The 21,031-nt window shown below is 41.7% G+C and overlaps 1 long non-coding RNA gene across 1 annotated transcript in view; it reads right to left on the reverse strand.

Moving 5' to 3' along the window:
• Positions 1–5,142: 5,142 nt before the first annotated feature.
• Positions 5,143–21,031, reverse strand: part of LOC142803164 (uncharacterized) — a 32,522-nt gene continuing 16,633 nt past the window's right edge. Inside the window, exons 2-3 of the long non-coding RNA XR_012894005.1 lie at positions 6,217–6,341; positions 5,143–5,350 (exon numbers count right to left, since the gene is read on the reverse strand). This is a non-coding gene — a long non-coding RNA (uncharacterized LOC142803164). The remainder of the gene's footprint in view (positions 5,351–6,216; positions 6,342–21,031) is intronic.

The raw sequence follows: 21,031 nt of genomic DNA on the forward strand, positions 1-21,031 counted from the left end.
ATTTACATCAAAATATGAAATTCACTTAATCTTTAAGTGGGCACTACCAGAAATACTGTTTCCGCCATCCTGGCAGGGGCAAAAGCTGGCTTCACTTCTGTTGGCAAGGCATTGTGAGAGCTGCCCCTCCAGCATTTTTTTAATCCTCCTTGGCTAAAGTGTGCAAAGAAAGAAAAAAAAAGAAATGGCAAATCATATTTCAGAATTATATAAAATAATAACAAAGTAAAAATAAATCAATCAATGAAAACGAGAGGTAGTGCTATATCGAAAGACAGTAATTTTGAGCTAACCTCAGCCGATCAACATTGAATGTATGTCCTACATTTATTCACTTTACTAATTATATCGCTAGTGTTTGTCGAGTATATGTGACGCAGGAGGCGCGATGGCTGTACGATGAACCATTTATTTGTCTTCGTCTTCCTCCTTCTCTACCATTCCACCACACCGTTCTCGTGTGGTTCGTCACATATATAATAAAGCAGACGTTATATTAGCATTCGTTATTATTCTTCAATAAGATTACATACTGCATCAAATACCTTTCTCTGGCAAAGTCTGGCGACAGAGGCACCAAAACTTACACCATGAACTTAGGCTGAAACTTGGACATAAACCTACCTTAGAAAACGCAATACCTAGAAGTCTTTTCCTAAATAATGAATAGTTCCGACATGATATAATTCTCGATGGTGTATGTTTTTTTTTTTCGCATAATGGGCACAGTGGAGACGTCGCCAGACCAGCACGGTGTAAATAAAGTTTAATTGGGCGACACGGTATCAAAACTTGGTCAAAATAACTACTAACTTTCTATAATGACTCCACTGTGGTTTCCAAGTTTATCTGAGGTACTGATAGCCTGATTGATTGATTGATTGAATAATTGATTGATATCTGAGATTTAACATCTCAAAACCACCATATGATTATGAGAGACGCCGTAGTGGAGCGCCCCAGAACTTTCGATCATCTGTGGTTCTTTAACGTGAACCCAAATCTGAGCACCAGGCCCACAGTATTTTCACCTCCATCGAAAATGCAGCCGCCGCAGCCGGGATTCGACTCCGTGACCTGCTGGTCAGTAGCCAAGTGGTGCTGATAGTTTGTCTATTTAGTAAAACTCTTCATCAAACCTGCACAAATAGCCGATTTTCTATATCTGATCGACGCTAAGAATTCTTTTTCCTGGAGTACCGAAATCATAGTACCAACAAGGGAAGCTCGGGCAAACGCCAGCGCGATTTGATTACTTTTTCGTCTGTTCCATTCGAAGCAGGTGTTCTGCCCCACTACGGAGCAGAGTGGAAGCGCTAGTATGCTGTTCCTGGGACAGAGAGGGGTTGGGATCAAGGGGGTTTACAACGTTTGGATAGTAAGACAGGTCATTTACGTGGAGATTACGCAGCGATCTCCCGAGATCACCAAAATCCAAACTAGGGTCAGTGGCATCCGAAGTTGTTAGTGAAAATCTCGGGGGCCAGGTATTTTTGTGATGACCTGCAAATGTGGCCCCCCTTCCCAGGGACCCCCCCCCCCCAAAGAACAAATTTGCGTGACGTCACTGCCACTTCGAATGCGCAGGCTAGTATCCTGAAAAAGTCCCTTTGGCATGGTCTTAGCCCCAGTGCCTTTGTTCGTTTGTTTGAGCCTAATAGAATATGGTACATGCTCACTCTGGGGGATTAGCCAAAGCTAAGTACTGTTTCTCTTCATTTTTAACCGTTCCTGTGCTGCTCCTGTGTTTTCTTCAAAAAGCACACACATTAAAAAGCTTCATCATTGCGGACCCATCGTGTCAACCTAAATGGGTGTGCTCGTCGCAGACTTTATCATCCGCCAGATTACTAGGCGACACCGAAAAACATACAGTAAGTATAGTGATTTGTCAACTGTATGCCGCCTAGAGTAAGTTTTATTTACAGCCGGTATCAATAGTCAAAACCCGATGAAGAAGAATACGCAGTGAGTATACGCGCCGGCTGCCAAGTTAATGCGTTGCACGCACTAGGTGCATCATAGTTTCCTACTTATAGGAAATGATGAAATGAAAACCTCAAAGTGCTCTTCAGTATAAGAGAACCTTCAGCATAGGATCTACCTGACTTCTTGTATATAGTTGCGGTTAGGAAACGAGAACGATACAATCCGAACTCGAAGGGCGTCGTTGGGGGTTATGAAAGAAAATAAATATTTTTACGTAAGATAATCAAGCATCGTGTTCAACGCACTGAACTAGGAACATTTATAGCGAGTTATGAACGAATAACTATTAGAAAAAAATCACAAAAGATATTCTAATATGCGAATGTGATTAGTGCTGGAATATGAAAATATTTCTGCCCTCGCCGGCTGATGTATACGCACTGTCGCGCGCATCATTGACAATCTATAGGCAACCTCACGAGCCCCACCATAGCAATACACCCTTGTTAAGTGCTCTGTGCGAGCCGTCTGAAATGAAAAACGCGGGATCACTAGTTTCTTTGAGCCAACAACGCTTTATAGCTTTGCTCCACGAAAAGAACGCAGGAGGTAGCAGATCTGCGCCGAGCAAAACAGCTGATATTGGCCCGTATTTTGAAGTCACACGAAGGTATGAGCACAAATGAATATAAGCATGATGTATTTGCAGTGTTCAGCGTCGGAAAGTTGGTTAAATATGCTAGGCTTTCTAAGCAATACGCTGCGAAAGCTGAAAGTCAATGGTCTTATTTTTAGTCTTTTCTTCTGCTCGAAACTGCGTGGCAACAATGCAATGCGTGGGGTAGTTAGCGTATACGCACACACGCACGTCTTCGCCACACCCACCTTGGCAGCGAGTGATAGCTTGAATTCCAGTCATGTTAACCCTCTCACTTATTCTTCTCCTCCTACTACCCATGTTCAATTGCTATACCATTTTCTTCGAATAACAGCCGAAGAACTCTGACAGCGTCCATGAATTCCGCTCCACCTAGAAGATCATTGTCGAAGGCTCCGTAAGACAGCACCTCGCTTTAGTCGGTATTCCCTGTGCTTGGAACAAATAACTATTCAAAGCACTGCGTACTCTGACAACGAGAGAGTGGAAAGTCGTCGCTATATATCGTAACAGCCACACGTCACGGTGTTGAAAGAGAAAAGCATACGGGTAAAAACAGTTCAAAAAAAAATGACTTCATTGGGACGCACAAAAAAGAGATCATAGAGGCAATGTAACTTACAACATTGCGATACTATCCCAGATCACGGATTACTGAAGGAAACAAGGAGAAACGGGAACACAAAAAAAACACTATGCTCTAACAAAATCACATATTTTTGTTAATAATAACACAAATTTTCACCCACTAATCATTTTAAAATAACAGTAGAGCAAATTAAATATTGTGCTTTTATAAAAAAAGTGTGAAACAACTTAGAGTGCGTGACACTCGACTACATTTTATGAGGCCGGTTGAGAAAGCTTACGCCGTGGCGTTCGCACGTCGGCGAGAAATGCATAACCCCGCGCTTTGTCCTTGACACTAGAGGTAATGGAAGTTGGTACTAATGGTTCACTATAGTCTGTTTAGGAGAAATTTTCGATGATTTGGAGTGCGATGTACTCTACCCTGGGAGAGCGGTGAGCTTTCCCAACGGTCACCATGAATGTTCTAAAGGAGTATAGTTTTGCCAGCACTTGAGTTTGGTGACCGTTTAGAAAAAGTGGGCAACGGTTTAAAGTACTATGAGTGCCCTTCTATGAAAGAGCGTGGAGCCTTCTCGTGGGCCGCTCACTTAATGGGGTCTGGTTGACTAAGATAGCGCCGTGAACGAGTTAGTGGCGTTGGGTATTGTTTACAAACACAAACACTTGATGACATCTTGTTTCGTCCGCTGATGTGCCGTGATAGCGTCGGTGGACAAGAAGAGCTTTAGTGAATAGCCTGCTGACTTTCTACACTTTTTTCCCTTATTTGGCTAAATATATTAAAATAAATGTTTCTTTGAGCTACATAAAAATAATAAGAGAGTCCTTGCAACATTACGCACGTTTTTTTTTATCTGAAAAACTGACGACAGACTTCTGATATCTTTGGAAGAAACCTGAAAACGCGCTTTTAGTTCGATGTTAGGAACTGGTAAATTAGGTGACCGGAAGTTTTTTGGGTAGAACGTTTGCAGTCTTGAAACCGTATATAGGCACAGACACAAGCGTTATCGTCCACGAAACAGTGAAGGACACCCTTGTACTGCTACATTGTGTTTATGAAAAGTGACCAACTATTTGAAGTACTTGGTACGTCACTATGGGCGAGCTCAAAGCCGTTCCGTGGGCCTCGCACTTGATGCAGCCCTGTTCGCGAAAATCCTCTAGAGATAAATATCCAATAACGGGACGATTTCAGAACAAAACAACCGTTTAAACTATAGTGCCTGTTCACCACTTAGTTGGTTTATAAGTATGGTTAGAACTACTCTACAAAATGGGGCAGCTTAAGAGGAAAACTCTGTTCAAATAAAACTAGGTTCGAGCAGATATCGGAGAAAATACGTCCCTAATGATCACTCTTTTTGGTGGCAGAAATCGTCTTTCAGTTAGGTTCTGAAGAACTATAAAAAACGCAAGCATTCGTGATAAAAGAAAGCAGATTACTTTTACGGTGAAACTGAGTGCGTTTTTCTTCGCAGAACCATATCCCAGTGAAAAGTGCAGTTCGAGACCATTTCTGTCCGTCAACTTTAGCAATGCGTTTAGCATGAGAACATAAATCAAACGTCCAATAAACAATATTCTCATGAAACAATACCACATTGTGGTTATGTAAGTATGCGAATTCACTAATTTCTGACATTAACTCAAATATCCGGCTGCTGCAGTGACTCAGTGGTTGCGATTCTCAATGATGACCCGATAAGGCCCGATGAAATAGAAGAGGGTTTTAAAAAACTGATGGAGTTCAAGTTATTGTTCAGGAGTGAACCCTGTCCACCAAGAAATGGCGGCTGCGGCCGCCATTTTATTAGTTGCTAGATAAACCATCGGCGTTTGACAGGTTTATTTGACAAGTAGGCAATATTGTTGACCTCAGAAAAAGGTCAGGCAAACGACACACATTCGAGCTTCAGCACTTCCCCGCTAAGTTTAGATTTATTTAGAGTAGACCTGTTTTATTTAGTTGACAGAATAAGGAACCGATGGCGTCCACTGTTTTCGTTTGTTTGTTTATAGAAATGAGGTAATGATTTGTAGCCTGGTGACCGAGGCACATACCTTCTCTGGGGGATAGGCCAAGGAGACATATGGTAGCTGTTCTTATTTGAATAAACGTGGGGTCTTCTTCGTCGTCGTCCATGATCGCACGTTCTGTGGTCATTAGCACTGTCGGAAAAGAAGTTCATTGCATCAAGGCAAGTTAATTTTATCTTTCTGTAGAAGGGTGCCACCAGAAGCTATTTTGAAATTTTCTAAAGTTTTCTTGCGTTTGGTGAGTTTTCTCGAGTGGTGTGTGACGCTGGTCAACGAACTTGTTGATAAGCCAGATAAGGGTAAAATGACGCGCTTGTTGGGGTACTTGTGTTGATGCCATATAAATAAACTCTGAAAGTTAATCTGTGTCGTTCTTTTATAAAATCTTCAACTCTATAAAATCTTCAACAAATTTTACTGTTGTGCTCAGTGGCTATATTTTGTCTCTCAACGCCATGTAATAGAACGAAGTTACAAATAATTGCTTCATGGGCATGTGCTTTGTGGGCATACACTTGTCGTCACATTTTTTGAAACTCGATTCAGTTATATGGCAACAATACACAAAAAAGCTGCCACTCATGCACAATAGCTAAAGATTTGGCCGACTGTACAACATAAAATGAGGCAGGTTAACAGTCTAGGCATCTTTTTTATCAATATTTTAGGCAGGAGCGCTGCCCTAATGTACGGATCGGAAAGAAAACTGCGAGAATGGCGCTGTTTCCACTTCACACAACTTATAAAATTTTCATGTAGACTATTTGTGATTTTTTTAGTGAATTATGCGCACAAACTAGAATTAGAGATGTTTTGTTGGAAGCAGTCGGTTCTTGTAAAGGACTTTGAACACGCTTATCTCACTCATTCAAAAATAGCCAACTGAGGCTTTTGGGGTCAATAAAGCACACGACGCGCACATTTATAAAGAAAAGAGGCATCACTAGAATATAAATAGAAATAACATAAGAGAAAAAAACCACTACCCATAAACTTACCCATAAATTTCCGGAAAAATGGAGTGTGGCTTCTGAAGTGGCACTTTTCCCGAAAACTTCTTTCCGGCCATTATAGTAGCGATGTCTTCTGCCGCCCACCAACAATGAACCGGTGCTCCTAGAAACTGAAATTAAGAAAAACTGTTTTGAGCAGTGTTCACAAAAAAAAAACAGGCAAGTTTATTCAACTTACAGCAAGAGCAATAAAGTGCCACCAGAAACCTACATTTTAAGTTATGTTCTACCTGCTCCAGAGGCCTCCTTTAAAAATCAAATTGTCCGGTCCCTTTCCTGGTGTCGCATACACTGTTGAGACTTTTCTCTTCCATCATATAGCTTTAGGTGTGTAGCGCAGTTTCTCGCAACTTGTGAAGTACTCTGCAAGATTGACAACTGAAAATTACAGAATTTCCGACAACGCAAGTAACTTATTCTCCAAAGGTTGGCTTTCCACAAACGCATGATCTTCACATATTCGCAGAATCAGAGGCGCAGACGCACGCAAGCTTTGGCATGAGGACGTTTTCACGTTCACGTCCACACCTTAGTTTACACCAAGGAGGCTTTAAAAGAATTTTTTAACCTTCCTGGTTTACACTGTGGTGTTTACATTTGAGTTTGCCTTTTGAACACTCTATCTGCAACGGCAACTTTGCTATAAATACCTCGCACGTGACGTGACAGATGTATAGCTTCCCAAAGTAACAGTACTGCAGCATAGCGGGAAAGAAAAAGAGAGGGAAAAGTCTTTATTGAATTATTAGGTGGACGACTGTACTGATGATATTAAAAGCTCGATTCACACGAGCAGAGGGAGGAGGAATTCTCACAGCGGATGGCGCATCACATGACGCACACGTTATCACCCCCCCCCCCCCCCTCGCGCCGTCCAGCCTTCTCCGCTCACTCCACGGGTCTAAATGCCACGCGGACAAAAATAGTTTTGATATCGTGCCTTGGAACTATAGCTTCGAACAGCGTCCCTTCTTGGAATGCTCTCTTGTACCCAGCGCTCTAGCAAGACAAGCGCTCCGTAAGGACGAGAGTCGAAAGTATATCTGCATGCATATTCCGTGAGCCGCGCTCCAGTAGGGTGTGCGCTCCGGCAGTGTGCATGCAACACCTCCGCGTTGTCGTCGTGTGGAAATCCGTGTCCCGCCATGCGGTATTTCCACGTGGTAGTTTTGGTGACGTAATTATCATCCAAATACACACGAAATGTCGCCTTTATAACCCATTATTCTTACTTCCACACTGTCGTCATCATCAACATAGGCAAACCCAGCGCGACGAACTGCCCTGAAAGGTGGCGATTACTTTTATTTGCGAAGAATAACGTGAGAGGCAGTGAAGTTTAATGACCCATACTGAAATATTTGGGAGCGCTAACTAATGGAACACAAGAAAGGAGACAAACAAGCGCAGCTCGGTTTATTCAACGAAGACATTACATACCAGAAGGAGAAGAAGAAAAAGGGAAAACTAGGGAGAAGGTTCCACCGTGATCGAGTGTCGTCCAGAAACACGATTTCACAATCTAACAGTGATATAGACGGTGAACGGACACAACTATCAATATTCTTTTTAACAAAAAAGGCTTCCACAATCTCTCTAGTTTTAGTGTCATCCTGGCTGTAAAAGACAAAGGTGAGCGAGAATTCAAGTACGCAGCCACACTTTTTGCAATGGGCGGACAAATGTAAATCCGGGGCTGACTTCAGCGCATTGTAGTGTTCTCGCAGGCGAACATTCAGGCAGCGCGCAGTCTGCCCAATATATAACATGCCGCAAGACAGTGGAGTACAATAAACGACGTTAGTCCGACAAATGGTGAAAAAATTGGTATGATTAACACCTCAACCTTTCTTCACGAGGCCTGCCTTCATTCTGCTTTTTAATTGAATTCTAGAACACGTTTGCTGTAATTTTCTACTTGCGGAAAAACGCCCCGCCGTGGTGGTCTAATGGCTGAGGTACTCGGCTGCTGACCCGCAGGTCGCGGGTTCAAATCCCGGCTGCGGCGGCTACATTTCCGATGGAGGCGGAAATGTTGTAGGCCCGTGTGCTGAGATTCGGGTAACGTTAAAGAGCCCCATCTGGTCGAAATTTTCGGAACCCTTCGCTACGGCGTCTCTCAAATTCAAGTGGTAGTTTTGGGACGTTAAACTCTACATATCAATCAATCAATCTACTTGGGGAAAATACAACGTCAAGGTTGAAGTTTTTAGCTCATTTCTTTATCTTATGTGAGAACCCATGCACATATAGAACTACCGGGAATTCCTGTGTCCCCTTAGTTTGCGCTCCTAATCAATACATTAGGAATATATACGAACTAGCCCACCTTTGCACCTTTCTAACATTCAATTAGATAAACAATGCGGCTACGGCAACATTTATGATAAAGAACATCTGTTTCGAACGTCATGCAGCAAGATAAAGCCATCCATATATAAACTGTGGAAGACGTGTATTTGTTATTGACTTGATAACCACGTGTCCGACCTGTAAGGAATTGCAGCTCTTGAAGCACCACATTTAACAACCATACGCTTCAGCAGCGTTTGTGGGAAAACGCTTATGTATAGTAATGCTACATATTGTCGGTATTGATGCGAACATTGTCATGTATATTAGGGCAATGATGTCTTAGTTGCAACATAGGGATGTTTGTCTTGATACAGAGATGTGTCAAAGTGTATGTGCCCTTATTACTGAAATGTTATAAAATCTTTGTTCTCTGTACATAGTGTAAATAATCTTTTTCTAAACAGACAACAGGCTTGCTACGAGTGTTATTTCTGTAGATGCGGCCTCGTCAGGTGCAAGGCCCAAGGAAAGACTTCCAGGTCTCGCATAGTAGAGTACCAAGGAGACAAAAAGGCTTTTCCGAAAAACAATTGGCAGATCCCACGTAGAGTGAGCATAGATGATACGCGAAGCACGAATGAGAAATGTTGATATTTCACTTTAAAATCAGCACAACGTTACGAGGTTGAGGTGAATTATGCCGTCCATGGCTTCCGTGTCGTAATTATCATGTTTGGATGTGTCATTTACCTTTGTTTTCGATTCACGTCACGTGATACCAAATTTAGTATATGTGGAGCTAGAGAAACGGCCGCGAGCACGCTTTGAGCGTCGTATGTTGTCATGTTCTTACATGACACACTTGTCAGGGTTATCATGTTTGCACCAGTCATATATATAGTCGTTCATTGACGTCACGTAACTCCAAATTTTGCGTATGTGCAGCTAGCAAAATGGCCGCTAGAGCATCATGAAGGTCCCAATATACTCCTGTGTAGCGCTGACGCGCATGCACGCTGGGCACAGCGACGCTACGTTAGCAAAACACGATCACTCTATTGTCTGACGCCAGGTGCGAACAGCGTCCCTCGGCGCGGCCTGATGGCAACCGGCACGAAGTGCGACATGCTGCATTTCCCGCCGATGCGTTACCCAGGCAACACTGCGTCTCCCTCCTTTCGTGACAGAGGGATGCTGGACGCGCTGAAACACGCATGCGCCAAAGCAGTGCAGCGCGGCGTGCGCCTGCGAGTGTATGGCAGGACCAGCACCTGGCGTGGCAACGCCGGCATGACGCGACGAAACAAACGCTGGCGAGCACGCGCGCCACGTCACGTCGAAATGTGTTGGTGCCTTGACTGTGGCATGTAACCATTTTCTCACATGACGCATCTATCATGTTTGCACCAGACACACACCTTCGTCATCCATTAGTGTCACGTAATATCACATTTGGCATAAGTGAAGCTAGCGAATCGGCCGCGAGCACATCATCAGTGTGGCATATAGTCATATTGTTACATGACACGCATGTCGTGATTATCATTTTTGGATGTATCATTTATACCTATGTCGTTCGTTCGCGTTGCGTAATACCAAGTTTGGTACATGTGAAGCTAGCAAAATGGCCGCGAGTGCATCATGAGCGTGGCATGTAGTCATGTCGTTACATCAAACGCACCTCATCATTATTGTGTTTGCACCAGTCACATACCTTCATCATCCATTCACATCCCGTAATACCAAATTTGGTATAAATGAAGCTAGCAAAACGGCCGCCAGCGCATCATGAGCGTGGCATGTAGTCATGTTGTTACATGACGCGCATGTCATGATTTTCATGTTAGGGTCTGCTCTTGTGTTCGATAGAGGCGGAAATGTTGTAGGCGCTTGTGCTCAGATTTGGGTGCATGTTAAAGAACCCCAGGTGGTCGAAATTTCCGGAGCCCTCCACTACGGCGCTCTCATAATCATATGGTGCTTTTGGGGCGTTAAACCCCACATATCAATAAATCTCTTGTGTTCGCCATGCAATCATGTCATACCATACCAGTTTTGCAACGAGTCATGCGAACGACACCACCGAAAGAGCAGCAAGACCATGAAATGTAAATCATGACATTCTTGACATACATTTCTTCATTTTCATGTTATGACTAGTCAAATATGTTCTTCATACGGTCATGTTGTGCCATTCCAAGTTTGGTGTTGATACCATTATCGAAACAGCCAAGGGAGCTCAAAGTCGTAGGCGGCTAGACCGATAGACAGTTAGATAGATAGATAGATAGATAGATAGATAGATAGATAGATAGATAGATAGATAGATAGATAGATAGATAGATAGATAGATAGATAGATAGATAGATAGATAGATAGATAGATAGATAGATACGCTCAAAATCGCCGAAGTTCGCTAAGAAATGTTTCGCATCTAAAATAACGGAGTGTCTAGCGTTACGTCTATGTTGAATAGTCAGTTACGCATCGTACGCATCGGTACTGACGACAAGGTCTTGAGGTGGATTGTCAGGTCCCGCAAAATCTCGAAAATCTTTTGCTTGGGAGACATAAAACGTTTTCGCGCTAAAATATCACGCTTGAGCGTAACCAACACTTTACTTGTGTATTTATTTATCATTTTATTTACATTATTAATAATCAATTTACCTTCAGGGCTGATTGGCATTGCAGAGGGGGGTGAGTTACTACATAAAAAAAGATGTATTTGAACAAAATATTTGAATACGGTGAGATTGTACAGATGCGTCTCGCATAAATCGCAGACAGCAACAGTGGTTCATCTTGTCATCGCTCTTCCGTTATTTTTGTCGACGCGGCCTCATGAAATGTGAGACTCTTGGGACGGCTTCTACAGCGAAATCTGTCACGAGATCCCAACTCGGGTTCGGATCCCAACCGTAGTTGTCTGTCGCCGCCGCCGTCACCAACCACAACCACATCGCGCAAAAAAAAAAAAAAATGGCCCCGTATCTGCATGTTACGCCGCAAATGTCGTCTAAAGACAATAGTCTTGCATCTGGAGAGAGTGAACAAAACGTTTATTTGATGTTCTGCGCAAGAAAATTGGTGAATGGTATACTGGAGGCGCTGCGTTAGAGTGCCTCGAGCGTGCAGCGGAGGCGAACGAGCGCATCAAGTCACATCACACGTGAGAAAATGTACGCTATTTGGCAGTTATCCTGGAAAACGAAGGGCGCGCCGTGCGTGCCTGTGATAAGGTTTAAAACGCAAGACGACGGGTAGGTGCCGCCACCGTGTCGTCTTAGCAAAGTGCTGAAACGCTTTCTTTTTCGTGCAAGCGTTGCATGGTCAGCGCGACGTGATAAACGCTAAGGTCTTTAGAATTACTCATGTATAAGTTTTCTAGTAAGAGATACACATAGAGAATATTGACGTGTTGTTGTGGTGGCTCAGATATGCGCAATTTTGCTTTTTAATTGACAATCGCACAAGTATGAACGCTGAACCTTGAGCAATATTGGTGGGCGCTGCGGATGGGGTCGGTCGTTTGGAGTATCGTTTGGTCTCTTCGCTGCCGTTTAGGGTACCGTTAAGGCTAGACAAACAGACAAGTGTACAGACAGACCAAAATTTTTGCGTCGAAGGTCCCCAAGAATGACTATCCTCTTTAAAAACCCAATACCAATGACACAGTGGGGCTCGAACTCGGGTCTGCTGGGTGCCAGCTCAGTATTCTACCACTGAGCCACGCTTGTTTTTATATCTTTTCTTTCTTTATCGTCTGTGTACAAACAACATTCACTAACAAATGTACATAAAACAAAGGACAAACATGAACAAAATAAAAAAGCTAAAAAGCATCAAACTTAACAGGCTTTTAAAAAATACTTCTTCTGTAGAAGGCTTTCTAGGCTTCACCAACTGAGCCACGCTGCTTGGGGCTTATTGGCGAACTTGCCATAGGCAGGATTGATAAAGGGAAAGCAAACACGGTAATACTACTTAAAATGGTTTTACAACAGCTAAAGAACAAGCAGTCGTCGCAGAATGCGAATAGCATAACGAGTGCATCGTCTTATGCTCCATTACAAAAGCTTGTTTTTGTTCAGCTAATAACTGTGGCGGATACCGCTTTTAGGCAGAATTCCTAATCGTCGTCAGCCACTGCTTGAACAATTGGCACACACCTCGCAATAGTTTAGTGGATACCACGCTCTTTAAGCATCTTTTTGGATGAAGCTTGACTACAACCTACCCAGTACAACACAGTTGTAGACATTTGTAAGAAAGCTAAAACATTCCCTTATCGACAATGTAGAGCACACTTGCTGGAAGGCTTTTGTTTGTTTATTTTCCATATTTACCTTTAAAATACGTTTTATTATAAGCTATTGTTGAAAAAATTTTTATTTGCTGATGTTTTATTTTGTACTGGACATGTTTGTCTGCATAATTTAGACTCTTCTATTTCTTTTTTTACACTTTTTGAACAGCTGCTACAGATGCATGTTATGCTACAAATATCTTCGGTAGGGACCCTTTAACAAACCTGCTTGGTCTCAAAAGTGTGTTTTTCTAATCAATACATGTTTTATATAAATAAACTTTCAAACTTTGAAACTTTCAAAACTTTCCAATGAAGCTCAATATTACGCGACGGCAGTCACTACAGGTAGGCAGGAGGCACAAAATATAATTATTATGGGGTGATAGCCTTGAAAACAATTTAGAAGCAATAAAAACGTTCAGACTGACTGACTGACCAACTCCGTCTATGATCAGGTACTACCCGCTACCATACCAACTTCCCATAACCTCTCAATCGCCTCACAGGGGATGTAACGAGATTGCAAGATTATTTAGGAAGTTCCGGGTGTTTTCCTAACAAACATATGTTAGGAAAACGCTTCTGCCGATGGCATCTGGGATGTTGCCTACTGTACGAACCAGCTGTGGTTAGGAGATGATTAGTTGAAGGTTACCGGCTCTTGTAAATTAACTGCACAACGCGAAAATTTCTTCGAAGAACACTGCTATTACAAATCCATGCAATATTGTAATTGATCTCTCCAGCAGAGAAACTGCTTCCAAACATTGCACATTATGTTTATTTAGGTGTGGACACATGCGACGAATGGCTGTCTACTGAATGCTTCACATATATATATATCACCACATGTTGTACTATTTGCGCTAAATCCTTGCCAGTGAGTTCTCTGCAAGCAGACTTGTAATCTTGCATCTCTGCTATATTTATGTACGTGCACATGCTGCAAAATGAAATGAGCAGGAATGCGCCTCACTCATTGTTTTTCTTCTGCGTTAGTTTCTTTTTCTTACCTTTTTGTTCTCTTTTTCTCCCCTTTTTTTTTAATTTGCTCTTTTGTGAACACAGCTGCTATATAATTATGTTTGCTGTTGCTGCCTACTATAAGAGGTGCGAGGCTTCTGTCAAGCGTTCCTCACTTTTAGTCTGCCAACCTCCATGAAACGTGATCCCATCAAGTGGAAATAAATTATTATTATTAATAATAGCATTTTCATTCATGATTTGATTGATATATGAGGTGTCGCGTCCAGACACTAAAATATGAATATAAAAGACGCCGTAGTGGAAGGGTTCTGGCAATTTCAACTACCTGTGGTTCTTTCACATGCACAAGGGGCTGCAGCATTCTCGCCTCTATCAAAATGCAGCCGCCACCACCGGGATTCGATCCCGCAACTTGCAGGTCAGCAGCGGAATACCTTTGCCTCTAGACTTCCGTGGCGGGGTGCTATGATTATTATTATTATTATTATTATTATTATTATTATTATTTTCGAAGAGGAAAGAGCCCAAGGTCTCTTTAATGCTGCATCAGTTATCGCAGTATTAGTTTCTTTTCTAGTTTCTTGCATACAGGGTATAATGTGTTTAAAATTTTTCAATTCATGGCTTCACATTTCTGCTGTTTAGGTAGTATTGCTTCCACTAATTTGATTCTCGATTGTTATTGTGCTTATATGTAGCGTAAATGAGCTACATGTATTCTTTTTCTGATTGTTGCCTGTTATTTGTTTTGTACAACTCAAGATGACAATAAAAATTATTATTATTATTATTATTATTATTATTATTATTATTATTATTATTATTATTATTATTATTATTATTATTATTATTATTATTATTATTATTATTATTATTATTATTATCATTATTATTATTATTATTTTATATTATTATTCCAAACATGTGCAGACTATTATTACAATATTTTAAATTTATTTATTTTATATATTACATACTGCTGACCTGTTTACCAGGTCTTAAGCAGGAACGGGCATACAGAAATGTTTACTATAAAAAACATAATTGACAACACACAGCATACTGACAGTGGGTACAATCCAACACTTTTGTATTAATTTACAAAAAACTAAGGAAAAACATTACAACAATGGCATAGCTTTGCTGGCAGAAACGTACTAAAAAATTGGAAGCATTGCGTAACTCTGGGCTGCATGACTGTACAAAAAAACTGTTAGTGGTTATTGAGAGCATGTATAAATAAATGAACTGTTAGACACTGTACAGTATCAGTGATAGGCAATTCCACTCACGAGTAGTTCTTGGAAAAAATGAATACCTGAATGTGTTTGTGTGGTTTACGTAATGTAAAACTTTCTTTGAATGATGTGAACGCACAGAATATTCACTTATTTGTCTAATGTGCACTGTTTTGTTGATACCGATTTTGTTGTGGAAAATGAGGTAAAAAAGCTTGAGCCTCTCCAATCTTCTTCTCTCCTGTAGTTTTTCGAGATCCGCTTTAATTAGTAGAAGTGAAGGGGAAGTACGCCAACTATAACAATTAAAAACAAATCGAACAGATTTTTTGGACCATTTCTAATTTTTTAATATTGGACTGAGTAAAGGGATCCCACACTGCAGCTCCATATTCTAGTACTGGTCTAATGAAAGTTTTGTACGCGAGAAGTTTGATGTGTGGTGTGGCATTCACAAGCCTCCTTCGCAAATAGCCAAGGCTTTTCATTGCCTTTCTTTTAATATATTCTATCTGTTCATTCTATTTTAGGTCTGATGTTAGTATGAGTCCTAAATATTTGTGTTTAGTGACTTCGGATAAACCATGGGCATTGACGTGATAGATAAACAGAAGCGGCTGTTTCTTTCGCGTAATTCGCATTGCTACTGTTCTTTTTATGATAATTGTCATCTGCCAATTTTCGCACCACGTTTGTAGCGTTGCTAGTGCAGTATTTAAAGATTCTTGATCACTGTAACTATAAATTTTCTGATATATTATACAATCGTCTGCGAAAAGCTTTATTTTTACTAATACTAATATTTATAATATTATTTCTCCTAATTATGTCTTCTACAACTTTTGTATACGTCTTAGATCTAGAATGGTATTGCTAACTCTGGAAGTGGTACCATTCAGCGAGTCGACAAAAATCCATAAGCACTTACAACCATCGCTTCGCTAAAAGTGACTCTAAAGCTCGTGCTAACACTGCGAGATTATTATCATTGCCTTAGGTTCACTGCCGATGAAATGCTCCTGCCCTATTATTTCTTAACAAACAAGTTTGCGGTATACGATAACCTGTCCTGTAGTTCTGAATCGTGTAAATTTTTGGATTCCGCATAAGTTAGCTAAGAGAATCGACCATTTTATGTATCTACGAACTTCTTTGAACAAACTACCACTCTCAAAACGCAAAGTCTCTATAATGTTAACTTTCATGATCTTGATGCATTTCACAGCCCAGTGTTATTGTTTTTATCTCAGCTTTGTACGGTCTTAACATGGTTTTTCACAATGTACAGATTCTTCCTTTTTCCATCTTTCAGGAGGCCTTCCGAATAGTTCTGTATTTTCTCCTGCATTTTTCACTCTCATTCCACGATTTTTAATGGTGTTTTTATTCGTCCTATATTGCGCTGATTTTGTTTGGTCTCAGGGTTTTCATTTTTTTATTTCTTTATTTTTTCTGAAGACTCTCTCTATGGTATAGCTTATTTTCATTGTTTATCTGCGTGCGCTTGGACAAAGACCTCATTGACGTTCCTAGGCATGTTAAATAAATTATTAATTGATTGATTGATTGATTGATCGATTACAAGGTAATATAGCGAAGCGACGTATCATTGAATACGTCGAGACATGCGTACTGTACATGCTGTGATAGTGTTTTGGAAAACTACTTCAGTTGCATTGTTATTTTCACCAGATACAGGATACTTATCAAGCAATGACATTTAATTGTCATTGGTGCAACTTACTCCCGCGAGCCTGATTGATTGAATGTCACGCCAGGGTAGTCTTTCAGAGCTGGGACTTGAACAAAGGTGAGGAGACGGATTAAGGTCAGGTTCGGATTACTTTGTTCTGGTGGTCGAGCATCATTGAGCTCCACGCCCTGCATCATACGTTATACCGACTCAGTCACACCCTGCAGCAGCCTCTCTCGACACTCGCCGCAGACTTCTGTCATTCCTCCACAAGCACTGGGTATAGCGTATTCTACGCACGTATCTTGGCTACCAATCAGAAGTGTCGAGAGGCATGAGCGACATGTACGAAAATTGTTCTATAGATAGGCAGTGCATTGTTCGGGCATACCACAAAAATTAAGCACATTGCAACGACCTTCTATACGTACCACAGCACTCGGAAAGAACAGGCAAACGGCCTAAAACCGACAGCGCAAACTAACCGCCGACCTAATTACCCCATTGCATTAGAGAACAATATTTCCCACAGCACGTGCTTCGCCTGGGTGGTGTGCAATGTATAAGCCGGATTAGTCGCCGTTTGTTTTCTTCTTCCAGCAACAGTGGTCTGCTCCGACAATAGCTGCAGAATCACAGAAGAAAGTACGATAGATGAGCTGTTCTGTATGAAGGACAACTGAAAAGCAGAACCAAAAAAATCTGGTGTTATCTTATCATCTGCCTAATGAATTGGAAATATTCCGACTAACATGAATTTCTCTGCATAAAGAGCGAATTAGATGGACAGGAAGCAACACAACCTGCTGCGCTTTTATTGATCAAACAATATTATCAAACAAAACCGGCCCCTGTCTGCTGGCCGGTTTTGTTTGATGCATCTCAAAGCATCTGTGAAGTCCACAACATTCCTCTCCGGCCGTAATGCAAGATTATAGGTAATGAAACACAACACTATATGTTATTGCATTACAGCATTTGCCATGTCTGGTTCTCGCGTACAATTTATAGAGCAGAACTCATTTGGTCAAGGGTTCCCGTGCTTCTGGATATCACATGAGCAAATGACGCACTCTGTCATTTTTACCTTTTCCTTGGGTGGTGGCTAACAAGAGAAACTGAAACGTCTGGCCAGTAATCGGGGTTCGCCCCTTGCGTGTTCCCTTAATTTTGGTGGACCGGCACTGTGAGTAGTGCAATTTGCCCAATATCTGTGTCACGTTAATATAGAAGGCATCAAGCATATCCATATGCAGTGTAGTGTAGAGTACAGTGTAGCATAAGGTTAGAAAGAGACAGGGGAGAAGCTTAGCCTAGCCAGGAGAATAGCTAGATTCATAACAGCTTTTTAACGAGCCTTGTGCGACTTTGCTCCACCAGCGTGAAATTTTAATCGAGAGTGCCCCTGTCTCCTTATTGGAATTGTCTCCTTATGGAGACCTCCTTATTGGAATCAGAATTACAGATATATGTAAACGCATACAACAATTAACATAGGTAAGCATCAAATGTTTTACGAGGTATCTTCCGTTTTTATAAAAAAACCTTGATATTAGCCTCAATTGTTTCAAGACTTCTTCCCACCTTTTATTGAATGCACTGGCATTTATACTTACTCATTGCTCCTCAACTGTCATGTTATTTTTGTCCAGGGTAACAGTGAAGTAATTGGTGAAGATAAACAGTATGCCAGGATATTCAGAGACAGTTGTTGAGCTAGCCGCGTGATCTTCCCTCAACTGAAATCGTTTCAAAGCAGTGCAGACAAACTGAGTCTTGAAAAATTCATTTGGCTGCATTGTATGAATGAATCGGTGTACAGATGGCCTATAACGAGGAACAGCGATTCCGAAGATCACAAGCTGATATTGTCATTAAGTGGCAATACGTATTCTAGGCCACTTTAGCAATACTTCAAAGCCAGATAAGGTGCTTCGCATGAGCTTGGATTCTCCCGTTGAATATAACCGCTCACTCAACTAATAAAAGGCTAGTCAGTTCAACTTTCTGAATTACTGTCCCAAAAGACGTCTTTAGTTATCTCTAAACGCCTGCCGTTACAGAAAACGTAATTCTGCAGGCAAGTAGCTAATACCACAATTAGTGATTTTAAAGAATTTCGGACACATTTGCTGAAACACCTGGTATAGAATAGCCATGTAAAGTATTGGAATGGTTGGGAAAGGGAAGTCGGGGTGAGGAGGAGTGGTGTGAGGCTGAAGAAGCAAGAAGCACAGGTACAAGGTTGTGCACAGCATAGCCGTGTATTGAAGAGTACCGCAAAGGGTTGGGAACAGGTAGTAAGGGTGATTAAAAGGCGTGTTTATTGATTGTCAAAAGCCGTGTACGATATCATACTGCATGAGAGAGTAAAAAACGCCCGTTCTAGTGAGAGAACGAAGCATAGCCTAGCCATGTATATAGTTAAGCAAGGCAAGAGGCAAGGTAAGTGAGAGAGAAGAGGAGACATTTGAGGAGAGAAAGGAGGAAAAAAAAGGAGACAAGAAGGTGACATTGCCATTGAGTTTGCTAGAATTAGGTGGAGGGGACTCTGGCACTGCCATCGTTCAGCCACCACAAGAATGATGGGTACTACACAAAATTGCCTAGTCATCATGCTTGCGGGCTTCCGACGCACCTAATGCTTTCTTTATTGTGTTTTCGTTTTGTTTCGAATAAAAGAACACATCTTTGTGAAAGACGTCACGCGACTTGAATCGGTGAGCTAATAAGGTCGAGGTGGTGACGCATACCTGCTGAACCTTTGCTGAATTTCGTCTCGTGGTGAAGTGGATTCAGGCCCCGCGGAGCCATCCAGAGATTAAAGAGCGAAGATATTACATGAATTTGTGTATATACTACCCATCATTCTCATGCTGGCTGAAGCTTGCGGGGCAGATATAACAGACACTATAGCACCTTTGTTCTCACCAGAGTATATATAGAAAATTATACGACCACTGCATCACAAATTAATGTTTTATTTCCTGCCATGAATGCCGTTCAGGCTGCACCTGTGGGACGTCAGCGCGTTCTTATTCCAAAAAACGTGATCGTCGCTGAAAGGCAGGTCAATCACTGCTCCACATGCATCCTATACAGCTTTCACCTTCAGTCGAACTGTTAACTTTTGTTTCGTTTTATAGAGCTCGGCGAAGCCCATATCACTCACCGCGCCCCTGTACACATGCAGCGATTTTTTCGCAGCGAGACGTACACTGCACATGCGGTGATAAGGCAAGTATTCATCCTGCGTCAAAATATAACTGCGGTTTACTCTCGACTGCTGAGACATATCTAGACTCTGAAACGAGCTTCACAGAATGCCTTCTATTCTGACCATAAACGATGGGAACATTTATGGTATTCAATGCCTCGTTCTACTGAATAGCCGGAACACAAATGTTTAGTACGAGAGCTGGGCGGACGACTGCTCGTGTAAACAAAGCTCGAGTTTCCACGAAAACAACCACCTGTACTTGACAGGATAGTGATTGCCCTGGAGGGAAACAAACTACGAGCAACGGTAATGTCATTCCAGAAATGTGGACACACCAAACTGCGGGTGGCAGTTGCGCAAGGGGGCGGAAGGAAGCAGATGGGTTTTTTCCGCGTATCGCAGATGAAAACAAAGCGTTTCACGGACTGCACAGCGCACTCCCTACGCCCCACAGGTAAACATAATCTACTTTATTATATAAACGAAAATCATTGACACTGGGCAGCTTCGCACCAGAATGAAAAATAAAGCACTATATTTCCCGCAGCACCAGAATAAGTTCTTTGGGCTCGCGGGCCGATTTTACAGAGCGCACAGCTCATAATTGTGTTAAGAGGACGTGGTCTGTGTTTTGCACGGTCCCAATTTAGGGCCAAACATTGTGTTGTTATGCACACTGGGGATTGTTAAAACGGCTCCATTATACTGTTTACTATTAAAAAGCAACTGTATTTTTACGTATATGAACTTCTTCACCAGACAAAATAAATAAATAAAATGAATCCTAAAAAGGCGCCTTACGCGTGCCTATAAGGGTGTGGTACAAAAAATGGGCTGTGTTAAACAGGGCAAACTGTTTGGACCCGGAACTAATTTGCCGTTTCACCTAAAGGCAACTCTACGCTCTCAGAAATATATGTGTGTAGACACAGCCACCCGTGTAACCAAAACGAGTCAGAGCGTTAGCTACGCACAGAATTTTCACAGATGGGATTGGGTGCTCCCAAAACGTGACATCCCGTACCTCGAAGAGTTTTTCCCGCGGTCAAAGCAAA

This window comes from Rhipicephalus microplus, chromosome 3, assembly GCF_043290135.1.
Source record: "Rhipicephalus microplus isolate Deutch F79 chromosome 3, USDA_Rmic, whole genome shotgun sequence".
Classification (NCBI taxonomy): Eukaryota; Metazoa; Arthropoda; class Arachnida; order Ixodida; family Ixodidae; genus Rhipicephalus; species Rhipicephalus microplus.